We start from the raw sequence: 16,087 nt of genomic DNA, 5'->3' as shown, positions 1-16,087 counted from the left end.
TATAGGCTGCACGTTTTGGATTTGTCTTCTGCAAAAAAGTGGGAGAGACCCACAAAAAGTCTTTAGAATTCTAGGTGACAGTTTAATTTTGCAGAATATCGGGGTCATGTCTTCTGAGTTCATCACAGAGTCTTGAGATGGGAAGGGAACTTAGAGGTCATCTGTCCCTGCCCCCACCCCAGGCCACGTCTGCCGACTCACATTGAAACTGTGAACAGCACCGGCTCCACAGGCACTGGCACTGACCCCAGTGCACACTGCCAGGCCCTGGGGCAGCAGGTGCCCACAACTAAGGAGGGGCATACAGGCCAATAAAGATTGTGTTGACCACTGCACACCGCGGAGCCCTGCCTGGTATTTTCCATCTTACAAAATTCAACAGGAAGATGTGAGGCTTATTGAAGGACGCATTCTCAAGGCCCACAGCTCTAGAGTGTGAGCCCATTTGTATGGGCCCATATGCACATCTCTAGACCTGGATCAAGCTAACTCATTATCACAGGGATGACACACAGGGGCACAATGCATTTCACATACAACCTTCTATTCCTTTATTCCTAGAGGTCACTTATTAAGTTTTTTAAGAATGCCTGCCTTGGCTATGAACCTAGACTTCACTTAGTGCATACTTCCTTCATGAAAATGTATATCCAGGCCTTCATTTGTCATGTTTCTTTTACATCCTTGGCAGTGAGGAGATGCAGGTGGAGAAAAACCTGCAAATTCAGGTAGTCTATGATCCGGTCCAGGCAGTGATGGGTGAGTGCCTGGCCTCGGTCGTGTCCCTGCAGGTGAAGGTGCCACAGAGCTGGGCTTTGGTGGGGATAGCGCCTTCCTTCTCTGCATGCCTAAAGCTCTATTTTACATTTTAAATCACTGTTGTGTCATAGGGTTACATTCTGATAGCAGCCAAGTAGTTAAGTTCAGATTCTTTTCCTCTGAACAGTAAATAGTTTACTTTTCAAATAGCATAATTTTTGAAGTTTTTATTCCTCACCATCACTGTGTTAAGAAAGCTGTCAAGTTTTGTAATTTCATGGAGAAGTGTGAAGTGGCCTTTGTAAGCTCCAGAGGAACCCTCTGAGGCCTGACATTCTAAACGTGATGGCTCTATTTACATATATATTGTCCTTCCAAGGGAAGGCTGGAGGTCCGGATTTGGGATTACTGTCTTAGACAGCTTCTGCTTTGTCATAGGGGCCTTGTCTCTCTTATATTCATGTATACATTCATTCATTCACTCGCTCATTTATTTATTCATTGAAAAGAGTTTATCATTTTATCTTTGATATCTGGGAAGGCTGGGGCTTCTGTTCTGCTATTAAGGAGGGCAATAGGAGTCAGGAGTCAGAACCGCCTAGAAGAGAGCCCAAGCACCCACAGAGATAAGCAACGTGTATTCTGAGAGATTTTGATCCCACCCAAAGAGCTTTCAGTCAAATCAAGAAATTGTATCTGCTGTTGGCCTCTGTTTGTTTGTCTTAAACTATGAATATCTGAGCCCCTTCCAGAGGCCTTCTCAAGAAAACCAACTTGCAGGGCACCTGGATGGCTCAGTCGGTTTAGCGTCCAACTTCAGCTCAGGTCATGATCTCATGGTTCATGGGTTCGAGCCCTGCATCAGGCTCTGTGCTGACAGCTAGGAGCCAGGAGCCTGCTTCCGATTCTGTGTCTCCCTCTCTCCCTCTGCCCCTCCTGGCTCATGCTCACTCTCCCTCTCAAAAATAAATGAACTTAAAAAAAACCCAAAAAACAGAAAACCACTTTGCATTTATCCTTGAACTGGGTTTTGGTTTTGCCTTCTACCTCTGCTCTCCTTGGCTTGACTTCTCTGCACCTGGTTCATTAGGTCTTGCCTAAAAGGTCAAGGAAGCTCCAGGCGGTCCTCACTCCAGAAATGGAGCTGAGAAGGCAGCAGGATTTCAGGGAGTACCAGCCCTGGGAAGAAAAAGTAACACCTGTGTCCAGTACGTACCACAGCTGGCAATAACTCCAGCAGCATCTGCTTCAGTGACATTTAACACAGTGGTCCAAGCTGTAACAATGTTATGCACTCTGGGCTAGGAGCACACTTACATCAACCCACAAGAGGCTCATAAGCACCCTGAGAGGCAGCTTCAGCGTCCCCTTTTCACAGATGGAAAAACCGAGAGTGCCAAGGTTACATAGACTGCCCAAGTCCCTCCTAATTAGCAAGTGGCTGAGTTAGCAATTCGAAATAACCATTGGTTAACACTGCCTGCTACAAGCAGTGCCCATGTTAGAAAGGCCAAAGAATGAGGTCAAGGACATGACTGGAATTTTTAAGCTTTTGTAATTTTCCCATATTTGTTACTTATTTCCTCCTTATACTTCCCTGTAGCGATAGAAAGAGTAAAACAATCTGGAAGAGATGGTGCCTCCCACATTGAAGAATTCTAAGGGATATACTGGGGATAAGGTTCGTAAAAAAAAAAAGAAAAAAAAAAAAAAGAAAGGAAACAAAGGTAGACTAAGTTGATGGGCCCTACTTCAAGGAAGAAAGTAGCATGAGGCATGGAATAAGAATTTCTAGGATGTAACAAAGTCTCTAGGTTTCCCTACTAATGCCTGAAAGTTTTACTAATGCCGAGCCTTACTATGTAAAGAGTAAGAAGCCTAAACCAAACTATAAATTATGGATTTATTCATTGCTCTCTGTCACTTGACCTACTTAGTTCTCCTTAATCAGGAATATATACATAGTCATGCACCTAAGAATGGGCACACAAATTAAGATAAGGAAAGATGATTAGGAAAGTGTCTGGCTGGTATTTATTCAATCCCTTTATTCAGGGAATGAATAGATACTGAGTCCCACTGCTGTGCTAGATGCCAGAATCAGCAATGAGAGAACAGAGAGGTATAAATCACAATGTTCTTGCCCTTGAGGAAGGTGTCTGGTATCTAGGCAGAAAAAGTATACCAATGCAATTCTCACAGATGGGAGCAGAGGAAGCCAGAATGCCAGCGCATTCCATGGAGGGAAAAACTAGGGACAGGTGATCAAAGCCTGCCATCTCTCCATGATAATGAGAAAGCAGCATGGAGGGCCAGTTCAAGACAGACCACAGGTCCGCAGATGCGGTAAGATTTATATTCCCAAAACAATCAGGTCATATATGTACTGGGCAATTGTGTTAACTTTTATGTCTTTTTATTTTAAATAACATAAAATGACAATGGAGAGCTGAGGCCTGGCCAAGACTTTACTAGCATGATAATATTTTATGTTTAATATCAAAAGCTGGGAAAGAATATATCAAGGGTTGGGGGGAGGGAAGGGAATTCCAAGTGGAGGAAAGAGTACAGCAAAGAAGGTGAGGGAGAGCAAGGCAATTTATCCTCCTGAAACTCAGGGGTGGGCCTTCCTTCCACTCAGGGTCCCTTCAAATAAAGAAAGATTCTATCAAGGAAGTGGCATCTCCAGGTGTGTCCCCTCCAATAATACTGACTATAAAATACATGTTATTTTTCCTTTGCATAAGACTGTATACCAACCACCGAGTTCCCAAAGGTGGAATTTAAATAATTTATTTTTAGAGTATTTGTGGAGCTCTTATAATCCTGGCCCTATGTGGGTAAGTACTGTTGGGGGAAAAAATCTGGGTAGGGGTGTCAGAGCTGATGTTCTATTTCATACGGCATCAAGCTAATGGTCCAGTAATGTAGGCAGAAGACACTTAGATTTCTGAAAACAAGGCAGTGGGTAATGGATGTGAAGTAGTTAAGACAAGCCAGGTCTTTAAGAGAGCCAAAGTTGGAGGTATTGAAAGCACTCTTTCTTTGCCAAATAAATTAGATGACTTGGCAGATGAGGCACAGAAGAGTGTCAGGCATTTCAGGAAGACAACGTGTTGTGTGGCAATGCAAACATCTGCAGTGTGGAGAAAATTTGGGGATGAGAATTATGAAGTATATATTAGGGACTCCTGGGAAAAAAAGCGATTATAGCCTGATTCTAAAGGACCTTAAAAGCTAGGCTAAGCTCAACTTTTAGTAGACAATGGGGAGCCACTGAATTTTCTTGAGCCAGGCAGCAGCTTAAGATTAATCCTTCAGGGAGCACAGAATAAACTGGTATGCCCAGATCAGAGAGGAGAATGTCCGGTTGAACCACCATCATCTAAGCATGAGTTGATGAGAACTGGACCAGAGTCCTGGTTGTTGACACAGGGACAAACAGAGAGGTGATTAGTGGCTATGATTTACAGGGTGCATGAAATACTGAATGAAATAAAAAGGATGAAGAAACGTATAATGTTATGGAAAAGGTACTGAGGTGAAATGAATATCCTTAACAATTGTTTATAATACTAAGCATGACTTAAAAGAGTTCTGGGGAGTGCTATTTAGAAGAACTGGAGAAACCACTAACAAGTTACATACATAACCCCACAGGATAACTGTTGCCTTGCTACCAAAACCACTTGGGGATGCGGGTGGAGGGTAACACTGACTACTTCCCTTTCCTCGAACCACCCAGTTATCTCTGTCCCTCCACACCTGCCAGGACAGAAGGCCAAAGAAAAGCTGAGCAATCTGTGGGATGCCATCCAATGTATGGTTCATTCAGGGCAGCCAGGAAAGTGTGAGACAACATACCTGCTCATCCCAAACTTGTCCCTAAACAGGAAGGGAAAAGATCTCAGTGCTCTCCAGGGCTCTATATGAAAGCAGGTAGGAAATACTTTGAAAAGGGGGGAGTAGAGGGTTAGGGCAAAGGAGCATTGCGGTTCACACTGCTTCCTGGTGCTTCATTTTCCTCATCTTGGCTATTTGGAGCTCTGCTGAAGCCCTCAGGGATGGCATAGGATGCCAATGCTCCAGGAGGAATGCCCTGGGAAACCAGAGCACATTTCTGAGAAAAGTAGGTCCTACTCTCCATAACTCTTCAGCTGCCACCTTCCCAAAGGCCAGCGTCCCAAAACAACCACGGAAGAATGTTATTGCTCCCAGGAAGACTGCAGGAGGCCCTGCCCTTTGAAGTTGAGCACAGCTATTTGTGCTGAGCCAGCCGCCCGCCCTCGTGGAGTTAAACTCTTGTCCCTATTTTCAGCAGGAGCAGCATGCCTCTGTCTTGCATGGAGCCAGTCAACTGCAGACCCAGAGCCCTTCAGTAGCTTCCTGCCTCCTTCCAAGTCATGGAGACTTATTGACTTCAGAGTGATTCCGTAAAACTATTCTGAAGTCAATGAACCTAAGGGTCTAAATAGTCAAATAATAGAGAAGGTTCTGTAAGTGGTTCTTTGCCATGTGCTTCAAGAGATAATAAGACATCAGTCTTCAGATGGTTTCCCAATGACCTAGCACGGTATGTCTGCAGTATCTCCATCATACATGAGCGGCAGCCTCTCTGAAGACTAGACTGGAAAGCAAAGGTTAAGAAGATCACATCAGGAGCCAAACATTCTTGGGAGCTGATGCTTCTCTACAGACTATTGATATTCAAATCCCACCAAGTGTGTGCCCTATTTTAACTGGACCACCTCAGTTAATGAATGCATCTGTTAACTTATTTAGGAGTGGGTTTTCTTTGAACTATGACAGATTCAATTTCCCCCGAGGTGTACCATTCCAAGATCAATGAAGACCTGTGACTTATATTTATATGCAATTCAGTGGGAGAGAAAGGGATTTGTGAATTCTTGCGCCTAGGGATATAATATTAGCTACCTTCAACTCATTAATTAATTATTGCCATTAAATGAATGCTTACTTCTTGCAGGATACTAATCTAAGTACCAGGGAATTAAATAGACAGATAGATGGGTAGACAGATAGATACACACACACACACACAACCAATCTTGGTCTTCAACAGGTGCAAATAATCCTGCAATCTTACAAGAGATAAGGATCAGACAAGGAAAGTGTAAGTGTGACACAAGAGCAATAGGAAAAGCAATGTGCAATAATGACAATAATGATAGCAATAATAATTTCAAAAATGCATATATAGCAGTCTGAGTAAGTGAGCACTCTTCAAAGTATCATAGGTATGACAATCCAATTAATCCCCTCAACAGCCCTGTTGGGTTGTATTGTTGGGCAACACATATTTTCATTTCCAGATAAGAAAACTTAGCTCACAGAAGTTAATTAATTTATGTAAGGTCATAGAGATAGGGCTTGGTTCGATCTAAGGCTATACAGTTTAGTGCCAAGTGCCATGCCCTGAAACACTGTGCTACCAGATTTCAGAGTTAGTCAACTGTAGCACAGTGCAGAATGTTCAGGAAGGCTTCTTGTGGGAACTAGGTTGTAAGCTGGCCTTGAAAGATGAGCTAGAACTCAGAAGTGTGAAGAGGAAAGGAACAGAGCATTCTAGGTAAGATGAACAATCTGAGCCAAGCTTGAGAGGCAGGAATAGCTGTGGAGGAGAGAAACGGCACAGTGATTAAGTGTGTGGTCCTTGGAGCCAGAGGCTGCTGCTTCAAACCCTGGCAGCCCCCCTTACTAGCTCTGTGACTTTGGACAAGTTCCCTAGCCTCTCTGTTGTGTCCTAGGTTTCTTATGGTAAAGTGAACATAAAAATAGTGCAGAAGAGTAGATTGGTAAATATTTGTACACCCACTTAGAACAGCCCCTGACACATAATAAGTGTTACACGAGGCATTTCTGAGTCACGGGCCCTGAGAGCCAGGCTTAGCTAAAAGGATAAGTGATATTTAACTGCTTGTCAGCCTGTGTCTTCCCCTTATCACTCTCCCCTTTTCAGACCACCTCCTCGACACCCCAGCATAATTTTTGCCTGGGTATAGAATTAAAGGAAAGCTCCTGGCCAAACCCTGTTATAAAGGACACCAGTGCAATTGCCGTCAAAATAACCACAAACATTTACCCAGAGCCTGTAAGTGAAAAGCACTTTTAGGTGTACTCAATAATTTAGGGAGAAAAAAAAGGAAGAAGAAATTGCAGTTTGAATGCCTCCAGGTGGAACCAGTTGCACTGAAAGCCCACGGCTATGTCGGGCCCATGGCTGGCTGCAGTGCAGTGCACATGGGGCTGACTCCAATGCCCAGAGCAGCCACGGGAGTGAGGGAAGGAGTCAAGGAGGTCAGGAGCCCTTACTAGCTCATTAGTGCTATCTGGATTTAAAAGAGAGATTCCCAAATCCCAGGAGGTGGCTCACTGCTTGGAACAAAACCCAATGCATTAACATCCTGGTATTCCAAAACGATCCCCGAAGCCCCGCAGTTACGCTGATGGAATGTGATTTATACAGAGGCAAGTGCTGCCAAGGCCCAGACTGGGGAGGCAGCCGAGCAAGGGAACCGCTGAGAATGCTATGAATTTCTCTATTTGCGAACCTCCCAATTAAATAGAAGTGCACCTCAGGGGTCGTGGGTGCCCAAGACCAGGCCTCTGCTATTGTGTGCCTGTGGACTGCAGGCCTAGTCACTACATCAGACCTCTGCATCTCGGCTGGGCTCCCAAAAGTGCCACAGTGGCCATCTGCAAAAGCCTACTCTCTGAGCTTGCTGCCTTCGGCCTGAAGGTTACCCCAAGAGATGGTTCTAGACCCAGCTCAAAAGCTGCTTTGGTTTCTTTTGGGAGGACAGAGGTGAGGGGACAGGATAGGAACACGCAGGTGAAATAGAGACACAATTCACACAACAAAAAATGCCCATATGCACAGCTTCTGGAATTCTCTCCAGCTCAGGAATATTATGAGTTAGGCTCTCCCTTACAGTCTTCCACGGCACTGATGGCTACCACTGTAGCCTGGAGAGTGACAAAGCAGAAATGGGTCAGGAGCACACTCTCTGGAGTCAGACAGGCCATGGTTTGCATTCATAGCCCTACCAAATTAGAAAACTGTTCACGCATATTCCCAAGAGGCATATTCCCAAGTGCCCTACCTGAGGGTGTGTTCAATTAGCAAATGACCACTATTTTCAACTTGAGAGCCAGTCAGTGTATCAGCCTGGACAGACCAATTGCTGCGCAAACCACCTCTACCTCTCAGAAGCTTAGCTCAGTGCAGGTTTATTTCTCACTCTTGTCACAGTCAGATGTGGGGGCCCTGCTCCACATGGTCACTGAGGGATCCAGGCTTCTCAGATAAGGCAGCTCCCGCCAATTCCTAGGACCTCAGCATTTTACACTGGCAGACAAGGTAAAAATGGAGCAGCTAGGAGCCAAATTTGGAAGTGACACACATCACTCCCACCCACATTCCGTTGTCACATGGAGTGCATTTCTATGAAGGGACGGTAGGAAAGTAGCGTCTATTTCTGTGTATAGGAGGAAAGGGAATTAATGGAGCTTGCTAAACACTTCTGCTGTCTGCAGAATCAGGGAGGCTTCCTGGAGGAGTGATACCCGAGCTCCCTGAGAATGTGCATTCTTGCAGCCTCCCCTGTCTCTGGCTGGAAGTAACCTCAGAGGTCATTTCAGCCACTATCTCCCAGTCCAGCAAAGCACAGAGCTGGGTGCACGGTAATTGCTTGGACAACATTTGGTGTTTGATCTGAAATGGGATCTAGAGGAGCGCAGCAGACAGAGGGGCTGAGGGTGGATGCTGGGCCCAGGGTCCAGAGCCAGAGCATCGATACCACCTGAGTGCGAGTCAGAGGGACCCTGGGAGGGTCCCCACAAATTAACTCCACTAGTGGGTGGGCAGAGGGTCAACCAGAGAATCTGTCTGGCTCTTTGCAGCTGTTGTATACGTTTGCAAAACCTCCCAGACCATGTAAATACCTAGACAGCTTCTGCTGAACACCATGTGTATTTGACAGCCATTTGACTTGCTTTCACTGAAAAACATCCGAATATATAATCCAAAATAAATATATATAAATACTCATTTATAATTAGCCCGCTGTTACTCCCTCATATATGGAGTGAAAAGATTCCCAATCTTGCAGTTAAAAAACCCCAATAAATCATTTTCAATGATAAACTGCGTGTGTCATTCTTGTAGTTAGAGTCTTAGGGTTCCAATGGCTATCAGAGGTCACTTGACCCTTTTCCCATTTTCCCAGAAAGATACCAGCTTGTTTTTAGGACTTCATAAAAGGAGAAAGCACAGAACATCAGTGCCTGAGAAGCCCTGGGCTGTTCCACTCTGCTAAGGCTCACCAAGAGAGACTGCTTGCGCACACAGAGCTGTCGACAAGAATGGGAGTCCCCTGTTTCTCACCTGGCCCTAACTCCCTCTGCACTTCCCCTGCTTGAGACTACCAGCCCCAGAGTTAGTACACTCAGGCTGCCAGAACAAAATGTCACAGACTGGGGGGCTTCAATGATGGAAATGTATTTTCTCACAGTTCTGGAGGCTAAAAGCCCAACCTCGAGGGCCAGCGGGACTGGTCTCATGTGTTTGTCTCCTCAACTTGCTTACAACACCTTCTCACTGTGTCATCACACAGCCTCTTCTCTGCGCACATGCGGAGGGAGAGAGCTCTGGGTTCTCTTTTCTTATATGGACACAAGTCCTATCAGATTAGGGCCCCACCCCAGTGACCTCAAGAAACCTTAATTCCCTCCTTACAGGACCTATCTCCAAAGCAGTCACATTGGGTGTTAAGGCTTTGCCAGGTGAGCTTTGGAGGGACACAGTTCAGTCCATAACAGCCCCCCACTCCAAAGGACCAGCCTGAACCCTGACTCAGTTGTGCAGAGCAGTATGGAGTTGGTCCCACTAGTCTCACGCTCCTCTGCCCCCCATGGCTCAGTCAGTGGCTGAGATCTGCGTGTTGCCTCCTAGGGATCGCCCCTTCAGATGGTCCTCGGTCCCTTCCTCCCTGCTCAGAGATCTAATCCTACACCCCTGGCTGTCCAGAGACAGTCCTTCCTGAGGATCTGCAAAGTAACTTTGGTGACAGCCTGCTTCCTTTGTCTTCCACCCACTGTCAGGCTGTTTCAGAATGTCAGCCTTCCCTGGACCACACGCTGTCTGTAGTCAGGTGGGATGATACAAATTAGATTCCTGAGTCATAATCTTATTCATTCATGGGGGTCGTTCATTCATTCAGCAGATTTGGGCTGGTTTGGGGGGACTCTCCTGCCTGCGTGAGTTGCATGGCTATTGTTTTAGCTGTATTCAGAGACGGGGGGACCGGACATGACCCCTGACCTTCCTGAGGAGCATGAGGCCATCTCACAGGACATGTAGAAATCACAGTAGAATCTCCTTAGTTTGAGATCAATCCTGGGGCTGTGGGGTGGAAGGCAAGGAAGGAAGGAGCCCGGAACAGGACACCAGGACTCTGGTTCCTGCTCTACCATCTATTCTGTGTGCCTTGGGGTGAATGACAGCCCCTGTGTGAGCCTCTGTCTCCTGACCTATTGTCTGGGAATGTGAACTAAATGTTATCTCCAGGCTCCCTCCTATCTGCATGTCCTGCTGTGCCAATCCTTTCTTTTTTTCTTCCTGGCCTGGGCCATGCAGGAATATCTATTACAGAGGGCTTCCTGGACTCCACTAAGATTCCTTGGGAGTGTCCTAATCAGCCTCACTCCCCTAGATTTCCCTGGATACAACTGTGGCCCATGCACCTTCATGTCAGGGACCCGTCTCATTTTCCAGGTCCAAGAAGATGAATGCTCAGCAGGTGCACCAAGGGAATGGAGTATTTCTTCGAGGAAGTTAATAAGATTGTATATTTTAGCCTTGGGGCACTGGAGAAGGGAAAGAAAAATTCCCTGAAACAACATGTCTCTTGTTTAATAAAGTTTTATTATTATTATATATGAGTGTGTGAGAATGAGAAATCCATATCAGTTCTTTGCCGTCACAGCTTTATTGGTGCTGAGCTTAAAAAATCAGTTTGGTGACTAACAGAATAAAGAACTGACTGACCAGTGATTTTCAATATGTGGCTCTTTCAGGAAGCAATCTAATAGAGTAAGAGCTTATTGAAAAGTGTAGATGATGTGGAAATGAGTTACACAGAGGGGTGGCCTGTCCTGGTGTGCACCTTGGGAAGGACAGGCATATATGACAGGTGACAGGGGCCTCTTTGATTGCTGGCTACACTAGCTCAGTCAACACTCCTGCTTTAGGAAGTAAAATTAAGCTTATGGCTTAATTTTTCTCTGACTCCTATCTCCCAGTCCTTGTTTTGAACCTCCTTAAACTGAGAGCATCTTACTACCACAGGAAACTCTTTTGTTCAGGCAGGCAGGCCTCGGGCTTCTGTGGGTGTGTGTGTGTGTGTGTGTGTGTACATGCTTATGTGCATCTGTGTGTACCTGTGTGTACATTGAGCCCAGGTGTCTGTCCCCAGGGCTTATGGTCTCAGCCTGGGCTCTCCCTGGAGGATAGCAGACCCTGCTTCTCGTTGGAGCTCATTGAGGGATAGAACAACCATGACCTACCCTAGGGACTCTACAACTCCCTACATCCAGGTCTATACCAAGGGTTTTCCCTGGCCTAAGGACAGTGGTTAACACCTCTTTAGTAAACACCAAAATCTGTTTTGGCCCTGGGGTGGGCCTCTTTACCCTTAATCTCCTGAGCTTCCTTGGTACTATCCACAGCCACTAACTTTTGAATCCCTGAACCAAAGTATTTTAAATTTGGCTTTTCTGAGCAGAGCAGAAGATAGGATTTTCTTTCCGTGTTCAAGTAGTACTTTGTGGCCAGGTGGCAGAGCTGAGCCAAACTCGGCAGCCATGTTCCAGGAGTCCACGATGGCAGCAGGGCTGGGCTGGTGAGGTGGAGGTCATATGATGCAGTGCATCCGTCTGCTGGGGCCGCCATAACAAACTACCCCAGGACGGGCAGCATAAACAGCAAGAGTTTATTTTGGTGGCTTCTTCCAAGGCCTCCGTCCTTGACTTGTAGATGGCTACCTTTCTCCCTGTGCCTTCACATCACCTTCCCTCTGTCCTTATCTGTATCCTAATTTCCTCTTCTTCCAAGGATTCTAGTCAGATTGGAGTAAGGTACATCCTAATGAATTAATTTTAACTTAATTACCTCTCTAAAGACTGCGTCCAAGTACAGTCACACTCTGGGGTACTGGGGTTAGGACTTCAATACATGAATTTGGGAGAGACACAATTCAGCTCATAAAACATGTGACAAAGGAACAGAAGCTGTGTGAGATAAGCACCAGGGATTGAGAAGCAGAATGTGTCTTTGCTGTTGTCAGCATTCTCCCTGAGCTGGAGCGCAGCACCCCCCCGCCACCCAGTTCTCAGGTGCCCAGGGTCCCCAGCATCCCTGGGGTCCCTCCCTCTACACCTTTTCTTGCAGCACGAGAGGTGCAATGATTGATGAGGCATATAAGGTGGGCCCACACAAGCCACAGGGGAATAAGCCTCTAATAATGGAATTATAAATATTAACCACAGAAAATAGATACTGTTTTTAATAAAGGAGATATCCACGTACAAGAAGAGATCATGCACGGGAAGCAGCCACTCTTCCTGCCTCAACCCAAGTCTGGGACACAACTTGTTTAGTCCCTGCATATCTGAATCAGCTGCCTGTGGCCCTGCTGTCTTTCTTTCTCCAGCAGGAAAGAATGAGAAACTGGAACCCCCAAAGCATCAAAAGAGCAAGTAGAGTCAACAGAGAGCTGTTTGGATCTGAACAGCTATTTTTCCTGGTTGGACATTAGAAACCGAGGTTCTATCTCCCAGAGAAAGAGTGGGTATTGGATTAGTGACATTCTGGGAGGGGCACTGAGCCTCTGGCAGGGAGATGTAGACCAGAATTACTTTGGGGAACGACGTGCAGGGATGCATCATGGTTCTGCAGATTTAAGTGTCTGTGCCAGACCTCAGAGCTACTCTGTTGAGCTGAGGCTTTAGGTAGAGGGGAGGATTGACCCTCCAATGGGGCAGATGGTGCTCCTTTCATCTAGAGCTTTTATCCAGCCAGGGAGCCATGTGCAGTCTAGGCTGAGTTTCTTGTGGGGCACCAATGAGGAGAGCAACATGGCAGTGGAGGTGGCCTTATCCATCTCTCTTTCCTGCTCCCTCCATCCTCTGTCTTCAGGCTATGTGTCCTGGGGATAACTATTAACAGCTCCAAGTCTTCTAATTTTTTTGCATTGAGTTTTCATTACACTTTAAACATCACCACGGATGGAATTAATGAGCAGAGGCCTGCTGGATATTCAGCCAGAATTCTCAGAACCCCAACGGTCTTGACTCTGAGAGCTTAGGACCACTTGTCACTTAAGTGATCCATAATTTTGTTTCTGATTAGTTCTGAGTAGTACCCTCAGTTGCTCTGGGAACCCCTTAGCCTTCTGTCTGACCATGAGCATGTTTGACTTTCTGCTCTTTGTCTTATGGACTTGATTCAAGTCCAGAGGGTCCCTCAGAGGTGGGAGTTTATGACTCCAAAGGACATGAGCAGCTAAGAAGGCCACCCTTTTTACAGGACTATCTTCACAGGAAGAAAAGCCAAACTCTCTGCATAGATAAGCAGAAAAATCCTTTGGCTCTGAAAACTTTCCTCCTGTGTTCTCAGTGCCTGGAATTCTATTACTGGAACTTGACTCCTTTGTAAAATGCAAAGACATCTAGGAAGAGTGAAAAACTTACATTATCAATAAGAATTTGAGGTCTGAGGGCATGACTTAAATGCCTTTCCTTATATATTACTTTTTTTTTTCCTGCCCAGGACTCTCAGAAGGTTAAGTCATTCCATATAATCAAGGAGTTCAGATTGCTGAAGATTTACCTCTTATAAGTCTAATTTCAACAATATGAACTAGTTTGGATAGAGATCCCATCTAAAATGTTTCAGGCTGTGCTACCTTCTTAAATACAACCTACCAAATGCATAAAACACTTTCTTGATAGTTCAAGGTCATCATTATGAACTCCCATTGCTGCCCCCTGTACTGATTCTCTCCGGCTTCATCGCAGGGTCCTGGGCTGTTGCAATGGCGGTCCTTTCCTTTCCTTTTAAGTTTTCTGTCTTCTCTCTCTCATATAAGCCATTTTTGCTCTCTTTCTGCTCAAGCTGAAGTGTTGCCTTAGGCATTTGTTCTCTTTTCTAACCTATTCTTTTAATCACCTGGGGGGAGGAAATAAGATACCCAAGCTTTGGGGAGATCTGTGAGTAAAAGAAGAGTAGACAGGCTTTGAATAAGAATTTTTCCCATAGACTAGGGCAAGAACTTTATTACAGGATTTACTAATTCTTACTACACAGATACTTTGGCTTTTTCTCTGATTTTCAGCTATTATCTGGATAAGTGAAGTGACCAGATACCCTGCTGCATGATAGGGGAATTATGTTTCTTTAGAAAGTTAGGGATAGAGATGCCTGCCTTGAGCATAAGGGAATGAGCACCTTTTATAGATGCCACTGCTCACACTTGCTTCTGTCTCATCAGCAAGCCTGTCCCTCTGCAACAAGTTTCCTCAAAGTAAATTATTGTCCAAACTGGCATACTTTTGAGAACAAAAGAATGCACTATCAATATTTATTTCAAGACAACAGGACTACCCTAGGCAAATCAAGACCTAGGGTCTCCTAATTTCTAGGACAAACTCTAGCAATATCAGCTGGCATAGAGAAATAAAAATGTAGTGGATTTACTGCAGGGCTGTATGTTCATCATGGCCACAATCACAGACTTTTCTTGAGCAACTTCCCCAATGCGATTTAAATTTACAGGTCATAGACTCTGGCCAATGGCATAGAATGTCTGACATCTTAACAAAGCTAAGACAAAGATTTAATTATTCCTTTTGGACTTAATATGCTAATCCTTCTGCTTCCAAATACTACTAAGTTTCTTGGGTTGGCAAATTAAATGTGTTTCTGGATTATTTTTCTTGAAATATCTTTTATAATGAGTTTATGGACCAGTGGTTTGTTTGGGCTGAAATATTACAATCATTAGATCAGATGGTGTGTGTAAAGTTCTAAGTCTAGTATCTGGAACATAGGAAGTACTCAGTTAATATTAACTAAAGCAAACACGTGTACTTGTGAGTACACACACACACACACACACACACATAATTCTGCTTTTAAACTAAAGCACAATATGGAAATGTGTGTCAATACTTAAAATATCCTTTGGCCTAGATATCCAGCTTCTAAGAATTTGTCCTAAGGAGAAACATGTTTATCACAATGTTGTTTACAATACTGAAAAATTGGAATAACCCAAATCTATCAATAGAGCATTAGTTAAAAGAATAACAAGGCATTTATACAATAGAATATGATATACAGCTCTTAAAAATAATGAAGAGGAATTTTATTTATTGATGTGAAAATGTCAATGATATATTATCAAATAAAAATGCAACTTACAAAGCAGTATTTATGGTGTGATTTTTTTTGGTCAAAAAATAAAAAGAAGGCAGAAAAGACATCAAAAAAAAGCTCCTAAAAATATATACTGAAGTTATATGCCTTTTTAAATCTTTTTTTAGTTATTACCTCTGAACTATGGGATAGCTGGTCATCTCAGTTTTCTTCTCTTGAATGTTTAGAATTTTGTTTCTTATATATACATATACAAATACATATACATATACACATTTATGAAGGAAAATTCAGAACTTTCAAGGAAGAAGAAAATTAAGATGACCAGGTATCACATAATCATACATATTACATACAGCTATATATGCATATATATGTGTGTATATAACTTTCATAATCAGAATAAAGTAATATGACTATTTGAAAATAACCCTCAGCTCAGATCCCAGCCCCTCTGAGCGGTGCCCCCAATCTCTCCAGTGTTCAGTGGCACTGCTCCTCTGTGCCCTCATAATTCCCTGTATATATAATTTTCCTTGCATTTATCTGCCTTATAGTTTACTTATTATATACATCAGCCTCATCAACAAGACCATGTAAATTTGAGGGCAAGCCATTTACCTGACTCATCTTTGACTTTCCCTTATATGCCACCTAGCTTATAATTTATGCTCAGTCTATGTTTGTTTAATGAACCAATGCATATGTGAATGGGCCCCGTGGCTTCTAGAACTAACCCAGTCTTCAAAGTCTCATAGGAACAAAAGTAGAAGTAATATTCCACCAGCCTTCATAATCTGGCTGCATCACATGAGACCTTCAGCCTGGGATCCCCTGAAGGGGTCCCCCCGCCCAGGGACGCTGCAAGGG

This window comes from Lynx rufus, unplaced genomic scaffold (assembly GCF_022079265.1).
Source record: "Lynx rufus isolate CCGP_SWC_20201006 ecotype Redwood Valley unplaced genomic scaffold, mLynRuf1.p SCAF_8, whole genome shotgun sequence".
In the NCBI taxonomy this organism is placed as follows: Eukaryota; Metazoa; Chordata; class Mammalia; order Carnivora; family Felidae; genus Lynx; species Lynx rufus.
This window is presented reverse-complemented; position numbering follows the sequence as displayed.